Source organism: Poecilia latipinna, unplaced genomic scaffold (genome assembly GCF_001443285.1).
Source record: "Poecilia latipinna isolate Pla-1442-1.1 unplaced genomic scaffold, P_latipinna-1.0 Scaffold1278, whole genome shotgun sequence".
NCBI lineage: Eukaryota > Metazoa > Chordata > Actinopteri > Cyprinodontiformes > Poeciliidae > Poecilia > Poecilia latipinna.
The window spans coordinates 102633-117808 of NW_015113894.1; the positions used below are offsets into that span (position 1 = coordinate 102633).

Genomic DNA, 15176 nt, shown 5'->3' on the forward strand with positions numbered 1-15176 from the left:
AGTGACACTTTTAACAAATGTATAATTTTCTTTTTAAATAAAAGTTACATATCGCTGCTTTAACAGTTTATGAATCACTGAGTTGTGGCACTGTTGGTCCTCCATACTCAATTGAGACAATTATATATTCTTTTTTTTTTTCATCAGGTTGCAAGTTTTGTTCTACTTATGTCTACTAATGAACCTTCATGAAAAATGTGTTAGCCTTAAACCCCTACCCTCAAAACTGCACGCATTACAGTTTCCTTAATATTCGGTTAATTCCTGCCACTATTTGAATTATTTATTTCCAGTCACGTTGGTCAAATTAAGAGTATTGGATCCCTCGCATTAGAAAGAGGTGTGATCCAACCCTCAGCCCCAGTCACCGCCGACTCCAGAGGCTCTGAGCAGCTCGGCTCCAGCAGTGATTGGTGAGTCGGTGGGGTAAGATGGCTGCATTGCTGCGCGCCGCGCATTAGTGGCATCCTGATGAAATGACGCAGGCCACAGTTTACGTTCAGTCCTCTCAGCTCTCAGCTTCCCAGTCTCCATAGCTCCGCTCTCACCCCCGGCACACAGCCCCGGAAGACCGTACGACCCGGCTGTCTGGCTGTTCCTCCAGTGGACCGAGCCACACCGGTTCCTCTGAGTAAGTACAAACGTGAGTTACTTTCCAGTGGTCTCACAAAGGTGCGGTTTATGCCCCAGTCAGAGCCACGTTGTGGGTAATTTCTCGCTGTTTCCTGAGTGAGCCGTGATTATCCGGCGCTCTCCTTCGTCCGCGCACACGGAGCTTCGCATTTTGTTGTCTGCGGGGCTCCTTGAGACGACTCGACTGCTGCTTTTGATGTTATTTTTCACGCTTTAATTACGACAGGAGAAGAAGCGAAAGTGAGACGTCCTTTGGATAGTCTGTGTGACGGGCGGGGGGGGGGGGGCGCCTCGGACAGCTTTGCCTCGGCGCAGTTCAAATTTTCCACTCATCCTGGTTGGCTGTGCCACCCTGTCCCGCTGCTCTCTGAGGCCGACTGTTTCAGGACGGACAGAGGGGAGACCTGTGCACAGCGAGGCTGCAGGCCGTCCACACACCGAGGAAGTCCAACCGCACACAGACTCGGGTTGAAGCCCGCTCCCCCGCCGATCTGCCTTGCCCTGGGGGGGGGAAAACAAAGCGCCCAGTGTCTCCCTGTGATGCAGCCCAGACACAGCTGCTCGAGCCTCGGGGCTGCACGGGGCTGCATGCCGCTGCTCCTGCACAGGGACCCTTGTGACTTAACGACTCCCCGCTCGGCTCTTCGGTGTGTTATATCGAGCAGTTATTTATTAATGCAGAGCTGCTCCAAGGTTGTATGAAAAACCCTAAGCAGATTTCACGTTGGGTTCCCCAAACCCCGGAATTTAAGCTCACCAGCTACTCCAGCACAACTCAACAACAAATTAAAGATATTATCCAGTTATGTACCCCCCCCCCACCCACCAAATCGAACTGAAAACATGTATGCTTTGGGTGTATTTAGGTCAATGACACGAGGAAGCACAATTTGTAAACATCATGAAGGACAGGGGACTTTTGACAATTTTTGAAATTCATTTTGAGTTGGTTCAACTTTTGTGTTGGTGCTGGAGTTTGACCCCATTGACAGAGCTAGAATGTGTTTGAATGAACTTTCAGTCTGACTGCTGACCAGTGGGGTTCTCTTCTTCCTTCTGGTGTTGACTGGAATGACTATTATGGTGTCGGGTGTGCCTAACGCTGACTTTTGGCTGATGTTGTGGGGGATGCCGATGTTCTGCATGAAGCCTTGTTTGGATTTGAAAGTCATGATGATGCATATTGGCCAGACTGCGTGCTTTCTCATGTTCAAAATGAAAGTAGAAGAGCTTTGGTTATGAAATCTGGATATTCCAGTCTGCATTCAGTTGTTGCCTACGTTTCTTGAAATCCGAACGGTGTCCTCCCAGATGTTTTGCAGTGGCTGTACAAAATACAAGTGAACATCTTTTTAAACATATTCATTTATACTTTTGCCTTTGCTTGCTATTTCCCTTTAGCATATACACAAGTATTAATTATGCCAGTTCCCATAAAAGCTAAAAGAACAACAGAAAAATGTGGGGTTTCAGAATCCCATAATATCTCAATCGTCACAGTACCTTTGACATTGCACAATCTTAATTAGACGCTGAAATATTCTTTTGCTACTCAGATCACACTAAATAAACTGGATGTGTTTTTTTTTAACTTACACATCACTACAAGACAAGAAAACCTATCAGTTCACATTATAACGTGACGTTTCTCAAGCTTTTGTCTTACTTACATCTTTCAGCATCTGAGTTAGTTCAGCCGTTCTCCTTGTGATTACAAGACACCACAGAAGAAGTGCTACCGTACACTGACAAGCCGCTATGATGTAACATGTTTCTCTGCTCAGACACAAGCGGCAGAAATTCTTTTTATTTCAAAAATACTTTATCCCCAGGTGAAATAAAACGCACCATAGATCATATCACCCAAGAAAGAGTCATTGTGGACGGTGATGCTGCGGGGCATGAAGGACCTCCAGTAGCAGTCAGTGTTGATGCAAATCTGAAGAAGCCTCTGATTGAAGACACTGTTGCCGGGGACAATAATAACATGTCCTGGATGACTCGTTCAGTTGACAAGCACTGCTATTCCAGCTCGTTTGCTTTTGCTGCTTTTCTTTAAATCTATATCTGGCTGTATGGTTAGAGAGACGTGGGATGCGATCCTTGTCTTTAATGATCGACGTTTCAAATCCTCTGGGATTTGAGGACAAATTTCTGAGTCACTCTTAATGTATTCACTGATCATTTTAAAGCCATCAATAATTTTCTTTAATATCTGTCAATTTCAGATTGCTTGTAAAGTTTGCTTACACCCGGTGCCGGTTCTGTGCTTGTGACTGCTCAAAAGGAGGAGGGTCAGGAACTGCTGGAAATGAGTAACAACGTGACAGCAAGAGCAGACTTGACAAAACAGGCTCGTTTATGGCTCATTAGAATCGTGTCTATTTTAAAATGGACTCTTCTCCAGAAGTTTTCCAACCATCTGCCTTGAAATCTTGCTTACAGCCACTTGTTGCTGAAGACTTTAGCATAAAATGAGTTGCAGTACAGATGTCCTTTTATTATTTGTTATGCAGCTCCTGGTTGGGGACAGTGCAGGACTTGTTACAAGCTTCCTACACGGTCTGGAAAAGTTTGGAATTTGATCCGGGTCACTTTCAGGTCTGGATGATGATGATGATGATGATGATGATGATGATGATGGGAATATAAAGTAGAGTGAGGAAAATCTTTTTAATTCTAGTCTGGGTTTTTTTTTTCATTGTCTCAGTGTCTAAATGTTGCGTATCTACTCATCCAGCTACTTATCCGTCCATTCATTCATCCATCTGTTCTTTGGTTTGTCCATCCATCCATCCATCCGTTTTACTTGAGTCCATCTGTCTGCCCAGTGTCTATTTGTCCAGCCGACCTTCGCTACATTTCCTGACAGTCGTTGGTTTTTGCTGGCTCCACATTCAAACATTTGACCACTGCTGAAATATCTGCCACAAATCCACAGTAACCTGCCTATAATTGTCTAAAAAATAAAGGACTATGAAAATGTGAGTGTTGAAACCTCTGAAATTTTGACACTTAAAATGTGTTGAACGTCAGTCAGCAGTAATCCGTAGATCTGTTAAGCCTGCTTCGTGGTTTATTTCTCATCTGCCTTCCTTCACGTCTTTGCTGTGCAGCATGTTGTTTATGTGCGTGCTTATTGCTCACATATGGCTTTTTGATCTGGTGACTGTACAGAAAGCACCAAAAGTCTCACTCCTCCTCACTTTATTTAGTTTTTTTTTTTTTTTTTGCTCCCTTTCTCTGAGGCATGAGGAGGAGCTATTCCTAGCCCTCTTCCTCTCTCCTTCCTCACCCTTTCAATCACCACCATCATCTGCCCCATGCCCCCTTCACCCCCAACTGATGAAAAGTAGCTCAGATGAGCGTTTGACCCCCGTCGGGGTCCTCACGTAACAACTTGGTGGAGGGTTTCCTTGACGACCAGGATGTCTTCTCGTCCCTGCGCGGGCGTTGGGAGGGAGTTTCCGCGTCTGTCTCTCACATGCGGCTCGTGTTTGCTTTGCAGTCACTGTGCTGTCAGGTGAGATGATGTAGTCTACATTGCGGTGCAGAAAGCACAAGGCCAGCACAACCTGATCCCTCTGCGTTCGCTTCGGCTGAGGGCAGCGCTGGACTGCTGGGTCGTCTGCCCGACTCGGCAACGGTCAAACCTGCAAATGTCGCTGCATCAAACGCCATGGGTGCAGACCCGTGCAGTCCGTGCGCTGTGATGTGGTGCTTTGGGTTTTCCACGTGTCTGCACGCGCTTGCAGGAGACGTGCGGCTGTTGCGTGGTTGTGGGCTGTGTTTGCGCCGGTTCCGTCTTCTGACTCCGCGCCTTTTATGTCAGCGGGGGAAACGGCCTTTCGCGGGGTGCGCTCGTGTCTGTTCGCAGCATCTGTCTGTGCGTCCGTGACTGTGTTTACACTTCAGTTTCTGCTCAGAGCCCAGCTGGAACAAGAGATGGAGACGGAGTGCTGCATTGGTTTAACCTTTTTTTTTTTTTTTTGTTCATTTTTTATTTTGGTTCTTTTGAATCATCCTTCTCAGTTTCTCCCTCTAAAGTAAGAGGATCTTTTGTTCTCTTTGTTGTGCATAAAAAGGACCCAGAGGGATGTCTGCGAGCCAATATTATGATAATCTAACGAGTGTTAAACCTTCACCCAGAGTCTACAGGTTTAAAGATATTGGAACAATTGTGTGTTGAAGAGGTGAATAAATGATGATTAAACTACGAACTTTGGCTGTTGTTCAGGTATTTAAAAAAAACCAAAAAAAACAACCAGCATCATAAAGACCAAGGAACACAGCAGACAGGTGGTGGAGAAAGTTGTGGAGAAGTTTAAAGCAGGGTTGGATTATAAAACAATATTCCACGCTCCACCTACACTCACAGGCCAGGAAAAGAGAGCATTAATCAGAGAGTCTTTGAAAGAGCAGCGAAGACCCACAGCTTAGGTGGGAGAATCTGTTGAAAGGACAAGTCGAGAAGAGAATCATCGGTAAAGAAAGGCCGTATTAAAAGTGTACCACAAGTGGTACAGGGGATGACGTGTTGGTAGTTACTCTGGTCAGATAACACCAAAATGTAACTCTCTGGGCTAAATGCCACAAACCACGAACGCCTCAACTCCACTAGTTTTCTTCGGCAGAGTTCAGAGTTGATATGAGATAGAATAGAGAAATAATAAAAGTTGTAAATGGAGCCAGATGTTTTCCCTCCAACAGGACAACAGCCCCAAACATTCATTGAGAGCTACAACAAAATGCTTTAGATCAAAGTGGGTTCTTGTGTTAGAATGGCCCAGTTAAAGTCCAAACCGAAATCCAACCGAGAATCTCTGTCGAGAGTTGGAAAAATTGATGTTTTATGGATTCTCTCAGTCAAATAAGGTTGAGCTAATTTATAAAGAAGAATGGAGAAAGAAGTTTATCTAACGTTGCAAAGCTGATAAAGGACAACAGACTTGGAGCTGTAATTCCAGCAAAAGATGGTTCTACTGAATGCAAACGCGTAAAACACTTTTTGGAAGTTTATAGGTGGGAATAAAAATGGAGAACCGGATATGATTTTCCTCCCATTTCACCCTACTTTGCGTTGCTCTATCAAACACAGTTTGAACGAAATGCATTCGAGTTTCTGGTTGCAACGGAACAGGATGGAGTCAGTCCAAGGGTTGTGAATCGGATTTACATGGACTGTTTGCTTCGATTCAGGAATCCTTGTGTCTGAAAAGACAGACATCTGATTAATCAAACAATCAAAAAAATATATACCAGTTTTACGCACATGAGGGATGCTTGTGCCTTTTAAACTATGTAAACAGCGTAACTTTTATTAGCTTTTGTTTGGACTGAGAAGGCAATCTCCTTGATCCACAGTAGAGTTTTATTTCACATTTAATAATTTTCCCTTTGTATTTTGTAAAAGCATTGACCGTACTGGAACAAACTTCTTATTTTTCTGTGTCAAAACCCGCTAAAACCCTTTTATTTTGTGAATCTGCAAATTTTATCTATCTACCGTCTGTTCCTGATTATCCTTGCGGGGTTGTGGGAGAGATGGTGCCTATTTCCGGCGGTCAGATTGCCAGTCCATCATTTGAACAACATAGACACAGGACAAACAATCATGCACACACTCGTATATCTGAGGCCAATTTAGAGAGGCGAATGAACCTAAGTTTAGGTTTTGGACGTTGAAGGAAGCTGGAGTACCCAGAGAGAATCCACACACTAAACGGGCAAAACATGCCAATTCCATGCAGAAAGACTCCAGACTGGGATTCCAACTCTAGACCTTCTTGCTACAAGGCAACAGTGCCGCAATATTTTTTCTGGCCATGTATGCAAAGAAGGTTCAAAATCAAGAATAATTGGACCAAGCTAGTGCATGTGCCTAAAATAAATATGTATGTAAAAATTAACCCACAAAAACAAATGTGCTGCTGCATTACTGCTGGATAAAGGTACAGCATAGACATTTGGGTCATTGTGATGATTTTGGCACACACACATGACTGACCATCACGTGTCATCTGTCTTCCCAATTTAGGAAAGTTTGCACCAGTTTGCTCACATTGTCATTATGAACCACACCAACCCCATTGTTCACTGTTGGTAGGCTCTTAAAGGGATGCCTTGTTGATGTAAGAGGAACAGAGCCAGTTCTCATCTGGACGGTGTAGCGTCATGGACATGATGCCAGCCATTTTTTTTTTTTCAAATAAAGACTCTAGTGGCCTTTATTTGAAAGTAGTTCAACAGGAAATAGGGTAATGAGAGAGGGGGGAAGACATACCGCAAATGTCACCAGGCCAGGAATCGAACCTGCGACCACCGTCACAAGGACCAAGGCCTCAATACGTGGGTTGTGCTTTGCCCCTGCGCCACCACAGCACCCCGACACCAGCCATTTTGAGATGTGAGGCACAGAGACTCCTCTGCAGCTCCTCGGCGCAGGCCTGAAACAGGGAAACATTTCAGCGCGCTCTTTTTCTTTTTATCAGCCAACATAACGGATTTGAAACAATTTATCCTGCCGCACACTGCTCACCGGTTATGCTCAGTCTGATATTTATTTCCTTCAGTCTTGGTAATTACTAATGAATATTAATGCGGGGATCCTCTTTTTTTTTTTTTTTTTTTTCAGCTCGTGGGCCGGTTTGTTAGCAATTCAGATGGATCTGGGTAAGAAAACGTAAACAAGTTTGACCTTGCGTGGTTGGCTGCTGCGCCGGAGCGGGCCCACTCTGTCGGCCTTGCAGCTGTCGCTTGGAAAAAAAAAAACCACACGATGAACAGACGCACTCATATTAGTAAATAAATATATTAAAGCAGTCAGTATAAAGATCAGACATGAATCCGAGGAAAACGTCTCTTCATGCTATTATTGCAACTTTATCTTTGGCTAGGATTTCTTCAGTGAGGTCGTGTTTTAATTTCATTTCTCTCAATGACTTTTGTAAAAAACAAAAAACAAACTTCCTTTTTTCATTGATTTTTTTTTTCAGATTCCCCATTTCAACCTGGCTTTTTTAAAGTTTTTTTTTTTTTTTTTTTTTTTTGGCATAAGTGGCGTTTATTCATTAGTAGCTGGACAGGAAGTGGGGAAGGGGAAGACTTTCAGGCAACCACCAAGCCACATGACGCCCCAACAATCCGGCTTTCGTCCTGCTCTGATCATTTTGGTTTTGGAGTTGCTGACAGTAGCACTCACCACATAATGTCTCCCGAGGTGCTTTAAGAGGAAAGCTTTGCAATTCTTGTTTGGGATTTTGAGAAATTATCATTATTATTGATTTGCAAATTGTGATCAGAAGCATCTCCGCTTCATCCCAGTCCAGATATTTCTGACTATTATAAATTTTAACTTATCCAAGTTTGTCCGGATGTCAAAATAAAACCAAAATGGCCCCCCTCACCTCATGGCCGAGTTGGAAGCCAGCTTCGGGATTGTGCGGTTTAATTTATTTTGAAAGATGTTAAAACCCAAATTGGCTAAGCGTGTTTTTGTTTGAAAATGTCTCCAATGTCGTAACAAATTGAAGGGAAGATCTTTAAAATTGAGAGGCTAAGAAACTCTGCAGCCATTCGTTAAGTTAACAGCATTCCATTTAAGAGCGGCGTGTTTGCGTTGGTGTGGCTTGTCAGACTGATGGAGAGCCCAAACTGCAAGGAGATTAGAGGTGAGGCGTTTGCTGTCTGGTTAAAGTAAATATTATGATGTATTGGACTTGAAGTTGCACTGAAGTACTGCTCTGTCAGAGGAGTAGGGGGCAGCGGGGGGGAGGCGAAGCCGCAGAGACGCAGGCGACATTGTGCAGCGCAACAGACACGGCTCTTCATCAGGGGGTCTCGCCGCTGCAAAACGATGACACAGTGACAGAACATGTTGCCGATGTTGCCACAAAGTTTACACTGTGTTAGTGATCACTTCATCAGGGAGCGCTGCAGATGGTTTTTATGCTTCCAAATTAAAACCAGTGTGGGTTTTTTTTTTTTTTTTTTGTTGCACTTAAAAACAGTTATTGCTGCCAATTTTTTTTTTAATGCATAGATTTGAAACCAGATATTTACCACACTGCATAAAAACCTGGTTTTCTTTCTCAAGTTCCCCCTAGAAATTAATGCCTTCTATAAACAGCAATGTTGGGCGTAGAGGCAGAACGAGCTCACTGCTTGGAGGCCATCAGTCCGTGACGCAGCCGCCTGGAGTTTGATTCCCTAACCTTTGGGCCGTTTGCAGCATGTCTTTCCCTTCCTTTTCTCTCTGCCCATTTTCCTTGTAATTACTAATCCAAGGGCCGATATTCTGTACTTTTTTTTTTTTTACTTCTTTCATTGGTTCAGCACACCTGAATAAAAGATGATTCATTACCAGGCCTCTGCAGAACATTGACATGCTGAGGAGAAATTTGGACCATTTGAATCGGCCGTGTTGGAGCAGAGACACTGAACCTGGAGTACTGGAGCTGAACAACGAGAGGTTTTAATGAATTGGCTGCCTGAATTCTTATTGATTTATATACACACACAAAAAAAAAGCAACAAAAACAACTTATTCTCATGATGTTATCCTTGGTATGTTGCCAGAACTACTAATGGGTGTGTGTTGTTATTTTGAGTTGGCCATTGCAAAAACCTCAAGGCTTTTGTTTAACCAGTGTTTGGAATACATTTCAAATGGTCTACCTCAGCCCACAGCATGATGCCACCACCACCGCGCTTGACGGGTGATACAACATTCTTGGGTTTTAAAGACTCACTGTGACTCCTTCAGTCATTCTCTAGTTATTATGGCCAAAATGAAAATGCAGTTTCAAGGAGCTCCACCAGTTCAGTTTTACTAGAGTGGATGATCGCAGCTCTGTGAAGTCATAAATCATTCTGGTCTGCTCCACTTCTCCCATGTCACTCATCTTGGGCGGCATACCTAAGTTTATCAAGAGCTGTGTAAATTACTCCACAGAAACAGGACTGAATTTGACTTTACAGGGATATCAGCAGGCCTGTTTATTTGCTCCTAAATCGCACCGGACAGATTTTACTACCGTTGAGCTGTCCACTTGTGACACACGTTAGCGCCAGGACCCGAGATACACACCGCCATGAGTTGTTCCCTCCGTGTGATCTGGGGCATGTTTGCCTCCAGTATCATGACGATGGCCTAGCAACCGCAGACGCTTGTGACTTTATTTAGTCGCGTTTCATTTTTATCTCGGGTGCATTCAAACAGAACAGACTTATCTAAATGGCTCGGGGGCAAAGGTGAGGAGGACGATCGTATAGTGGAGGCAATTCAGGAGTGATGACCTCACTGACCTGCTAAATGAAGAAACATAAGAACCCCACATAGCTTTAATGTGGACTTTTTTTCAGAAAATGTTGTTGGAAATGTATTTTCTTTTTTTGAAGGACCAAGATTTAGAAGTGTGTCCCTCTTTAAGAACTAAATAAAAGGTTAATCAAGCTGAAAATAAACAATTCAGCAGCTGATCTGCCAGCTGACCTTTCATATTTTTTTTAACTAATACAATAGATTCAATACTATTTAATTTGTAAAAAAAAAAAAAAAAAGAGAGAGAGAGAGAAAAACATCTATTCAGTGGTGTCACTTTTTTATGACATGTCATGTGAATTGGCTAAAACCTCTGTTGGTGTGGAAACTTCTGGTTTTCAGTAGGGCTCACCTCCGCCCAGTTGACTTCAGTTTAATATAGAGAAGTGCAGAGACACAGAGTGACTTGATAAAGCTGTGTTTCACATGAAGGGCCTGCCCAGGAGAGGTGAGTCTCCCTCCACAGGTAAATCTTCGTCTCTTCCTCATCACACTGAGGCCTTGATGTTAGGGAAGTTAAAAAAAGAAAGAAAAAAAAGGCAAAAACAAGTCCTGGTTCAGTAAAACCTCCATGTGTGACTCCTCTCTCTCTCTCATTCACTCTTTCACTTCTGTCGAGCCAGTTTTTCAGGCTCCGAGGCTGATTGCTCTGCCTCTGGCTCAACCTAGTGTTTGAGAAACCTTCACACCTCTCTGCCTGTGAGCACAGTGCATGTTTATGCAAGCATGTGTATCTCCCTCATCAGGTCCCCCACCCCACCCCACCCCACTCATCTACAAGTTCCTCCTTTGACAAACTCCCTTGTAAAGTTGGCTTTTTTCTTTTTTTTTTGCATGTCACGTCCCAAGTTTCAAAGTTTGCAGGCGTGGGCAAGTTTTTCTGTTTGCCAATTCATCTCCATTTTATGTGTCTGAGTTGCTGCTTGGTGTTGAGGATGCCACGCAACTTATCGTGCTTTTAGAATGAGTCAGAGCCGTGCGTTTCCAAAGCTCAACATTTTCTGACGAGGTATTTTATATGTGCAAATGGAGCTTTATCATAGAAGGAATGCAAGAACTTCAGCCTGACACGAGTGGCGTTTGCAGATGACGAAGAAAGATGCAGCTTTGTTTTGGAAAGCACGAGTGCGAGGCATCTGGAGCTACATGCAGTCGGGATCTTTGTTTTTATCCCTGTCACATGTAGCCCGTTTATCAGATCATGTCGGCTCAGCGTGTGTTTATGTGTGTGTGGGAAAGGGAGACGGCTGGCGCGCTCGCTGGACTAAGCCTGCCCCATTGACACACTTTAGATTTTAACGGGTGCAGGCGAGCTCTGAGTGGCACGGTGCAGCTGTCCTGTGGGTTAAATCAACATCGAGCGGCGCCACGCCGCGGGCCTGCTCGTGGTGGAGAGTGGACCTGTGCGTGGAGCGCTGAAGGACCGGCTCACGCCAATTCCAGCTGCACTTTAGATGCTTAAGCGCATGTGAAAAAAAATAAAAATAAAAAAGGCGTAGGAGGATGCAAACGAGTTGGAAACTGGAATATTCTGATACTGGTGAGGCTTTGACAGGAAACTGTCTGTGCTTTGTTTTTTAAAAAAAATTGTATTTTCTTCGGCCTATATGCTTTCCACAGTGGCTGAGGAGAAGCCTTTCTGGCTCTTTGGGTATTAAAAATTGTGTTATAAGACACTTTGCGGCCTTTTGCCTTTTTATAAGCCTCTCTATGTATTTATAGGTGTATTCTGCTGTGTAATAGTCCGTCTACTTGCCTTAAATCCAAGTAATAGCAGCTTGCGGCTCCACAAAGCCTAACATTATCCCCGCACAACAACAGTTCTTCGTCTGCCGGGTCTATTTTTACCCAGTTCCTATTCACAATTTGGTGCTTCAATACACACAAATCAAAGCCCTTCAAACAGACGCTGCCCACACACCAAGGACCCTTTGAAACTTCAAATCTGTCAAGGCTGCACAGATTTCTCAATACACCTCCTCCAGAGGTTTTCCTGAAGGGAGTTCCTGCTTTTCTGCTCAACTGAGATTTACTTCAGTTCCTCCGCGCTGACACGGCGCCTTGAAAAGGCACTCATTCATTTGTGTATGTGCTTTGTTGGGTTTTTAATGCGATATGGTAGCAGTGGTAGTATTATTAGTAGTAGCCTGTGCTGCAGACTCAGCTTCAGGTCAATTAGATTGCACATCTAGAGGTGGAGATTTTTGTCCATTCTTGTTTGCAGAATAGCTCTACTTGAACGGATTGAACGGAGATTCTTAATTGAGCTGGACTTTGACTAGGCCGTTTTAACACATGAATATGCTTTTGATCTAAGCCACTAAATTGTAGCTCTGGCTGTATGTATGTATAGTCCTTCACAAGTTGACGCCTCTAATATTCCTGTGTTGGTTTGTTCCTCACCACATGATACTACCACCTCCTTGTTCAACAGCAGGCATGCTGTGTTCAGAGTGAAGTTAGCTTTCTGGCGCATAGCATTTGGCATGTTGGCTGAAAGGTTAGTTGTTAGTCTCAGACCAGAACAGCTTCGTTGTCGCGTTTGCCGTGTCCCCAACATGGCTTATGGCAGTGTTTCTCAACCCTGGTCCTCACCGCCCTCTGCTCTGCATGTTTTAGATGTGCCTCTATTCCAGAACAGCTGATTCAAATGATTGCATGACCATCAAGTGCTGCAGAAGCCTGTTAATCTCCCAGAGATACAATTCAGGTGTGTGGCAGAAGGGAAATGCCTAAAACATGCAGGACAGGGGTGCGGTGGGACCAGGGTTGAGAAACACTGGCTTATGGCAAACTGTATTTCCTGTGTCTTTCTTTCAACAATGGCTTTCTTCTTGCCGCTCTCCCATACAGTATAGCTTTTTGAATTTCACAACCAATAGTTATCCTGTCAACAGATTGCCTTTTCTGAACAGCGGATCCATGAACGTCCTCCTGATAAACTATGAGCCTGTTGGGTGTTTTGCTTGAAATATCATAGCCACATTTTCCACAATCTGACATCTAACCTGTCTAGCGAGTTACTTGGAAAATCTGCCAACTACCATGATGTAATTCTGTTTGGTGCGGTAAATTGCTGCGTCGGTTACCATTGCAACATCTAACATAATTTCACCCAGGGCTGCGTCTCCCCATATTTACCGGTAGCTACGTTCATCTTCCTATCAGGTCTGACCAGCTTACTGGTCCCAGTTGCAGAAAAGCCAAATCATGATGCAGCCACCACCCTGCTTCACAGTGAGAATGACGTTTCAGGTGATGAGAAGGGTTTGTTTTGCATTTTCAAATAGGCCAAAAAAGTTCAATCTAAGTCTCATCTAATGCGTCTTACTTGACTGTGTTTCAAACTGTATCTGCTGTCGTTTATCCCTATAACTGACATAAACTACTATTCAGTACTTTTCCACCATATTCGTGTGAAGCGCTCTGGACTCGATAAAGCGCTAAACAAGTACCAGCCATTTACTATTTACCATAGGGTGGAAACTGTGGGTTTGTCACTGTCAATATTTGCAATATTTCTCTACATTATCTTGGTCGTTTCTTTCAAATACTCTACTGTCATCTTCCAGTTGGTTTCCCTGGATTTTATTATCCAAGCAAAGAGGGACTGGACACAAAGTGTACTCCACACTTTTCAGATCTTTTGTTAAAAAGAAGTTCCAAAACCACATCGTTTTTCGTCCACTTCATAATTCATTGCTCCTTTGTGTTGGACTCTTAACCTGTTTTGTTGGAAGTTTTGCTAACATTTCTGGTTTTAATCTTACAAAATTTGAAAGCAGGGGTGTGAATACTTTCTGTAGCGCTCTCTCTGCTGCTTCCACCTGTGACAGCTTGTTACTCGTCTTGATCGGTGCAAGATCCTCGTTTGTGTTGCTCATTCAGCGCGGGCGGATTACGCCGGATGAGATTATTTATGACAACGTGCCTCTGACTGTAGAAAGATCATCCTGATGGCTACAGTGGGATTGGTGTGAGGCCGAGTCGGAGCTGCAGCGAGAGGCGTCCCAGGAGCACCACAGGTGACGGCACAACAACCAGCTCTGCAAGCGGCGTCTGCCTGATTGCTGCTCCCTTGCTACGGCTCCGTCTCGCCGGTTGAGGCCCGTCGGGAAACAAGCGTGAGCTCCCGTTCGGGCTCTAGAGATTAACGTTGATTCACCAGGAAGGCAAATCCTCCTACCGTTCGACTGAGTCGTCTAAAGCAAATTGAAGCTCAGTTAGTCTCAGAGCGCTGGTTCAGCGTCTCTCCGCGCCACATACACCTGGTACTTTGTAGCTGGATAAGACGGGTCCGGTTGGCTCCGCCTGAACACAGGAATAAACACTGAGCCTGTCCAACTTCAAACGCTCTGAGGGTGGAAGGAGGGTCAGACGGTGCGTTTGAAGGTCTCCACTCATTTTTTTCCCCCCTCCTCTCTCACTCTATTGTCCATCCTTTTCTTGACCCTTGTCAAGCCGTTCTCCTCTTCGCCCTCCTCTTTGTCTCAGTTTCGTTTGAGCAAAACAGATTCTCACTGGCAGCAATCAGAAGGGATCTGACAATGATGGCGTTATGTCTTAGTGACTGACATGGAGTCCGCCGACGATCCGTTTGACTGACAACGATCCTCACTGCTTTGTGTCGGGCCCCCCTGCTGGGTGGGGAGATGCTACCACATGTTCAAGATGATTGAAATAAAGTTTAATATTGTTGCTGAACTGATTCATCAGCTTCCTCCGGATACGCTCAGTAATTTGACATTAAAACAAACTAAACGTTTTCTCTTTTGACTCGGTTACGATGTCAAAAATAATTATTTTCTAAATCAGTCAAGCTTATTTGCATGGCACAATTCAGCAACAAGGCATTGCACATCAAATGTTCCACTTGTTATGGTTCAGAAGCGGCTCTGAACAGGTGGGGTATTGGTCTCGATTTAAAGAAACGCAGTGTTTTAGCTCCTTTGCAATTTTCCGTAAGTTTGAGATGCATCAAAGCTGAATGCTGCTTCTAGGAAAACCGTTTCTTTACTGCTGATAATGACACCTCTTGCCGTCTTATCGGCAGCATCTTCACAAAGCCGTTTAATTTTCTTCTGGGATTGATATCGTTCCTCAACTGTATGACTGACATTCTTATCTGTTTACTCTGGTCTATAGTCTAATGTGGCATCTTCAGGCATCTGGAAAATTTAATGAGACGTATGGAAGTCAACAAATTATTATTTTTAATGTT

The 15176-nt window shown here is 44.1% G+C and overlaps 1 protein-coding gene across 2 annotated transcripts in view; it reads left to right on the plus strand.

The window, feature by feature from the left end:
* The first annotated feature begins 433 nt into the window (after nucleotides 1-433).
* Nucleotides 434-15176, plus strand: part of LOC106961219 (uncharacterized protein C1orf21 homolog) — a 31045-nt gene continuing 16302 nt past the window's right edge. The window contains exon 1 of one of the 2 annotated variants that reach the window (XM_015054792.1): nucleotides 434-635. The gene's annotated coding sequence lies outside the window, so the exon portion shown is untranslated. The remainder of the gene's footprint in view (nucleotides 636-15176) is intronic. The other variant, XM_015054793.1, reaches the window with a different exon arrangement.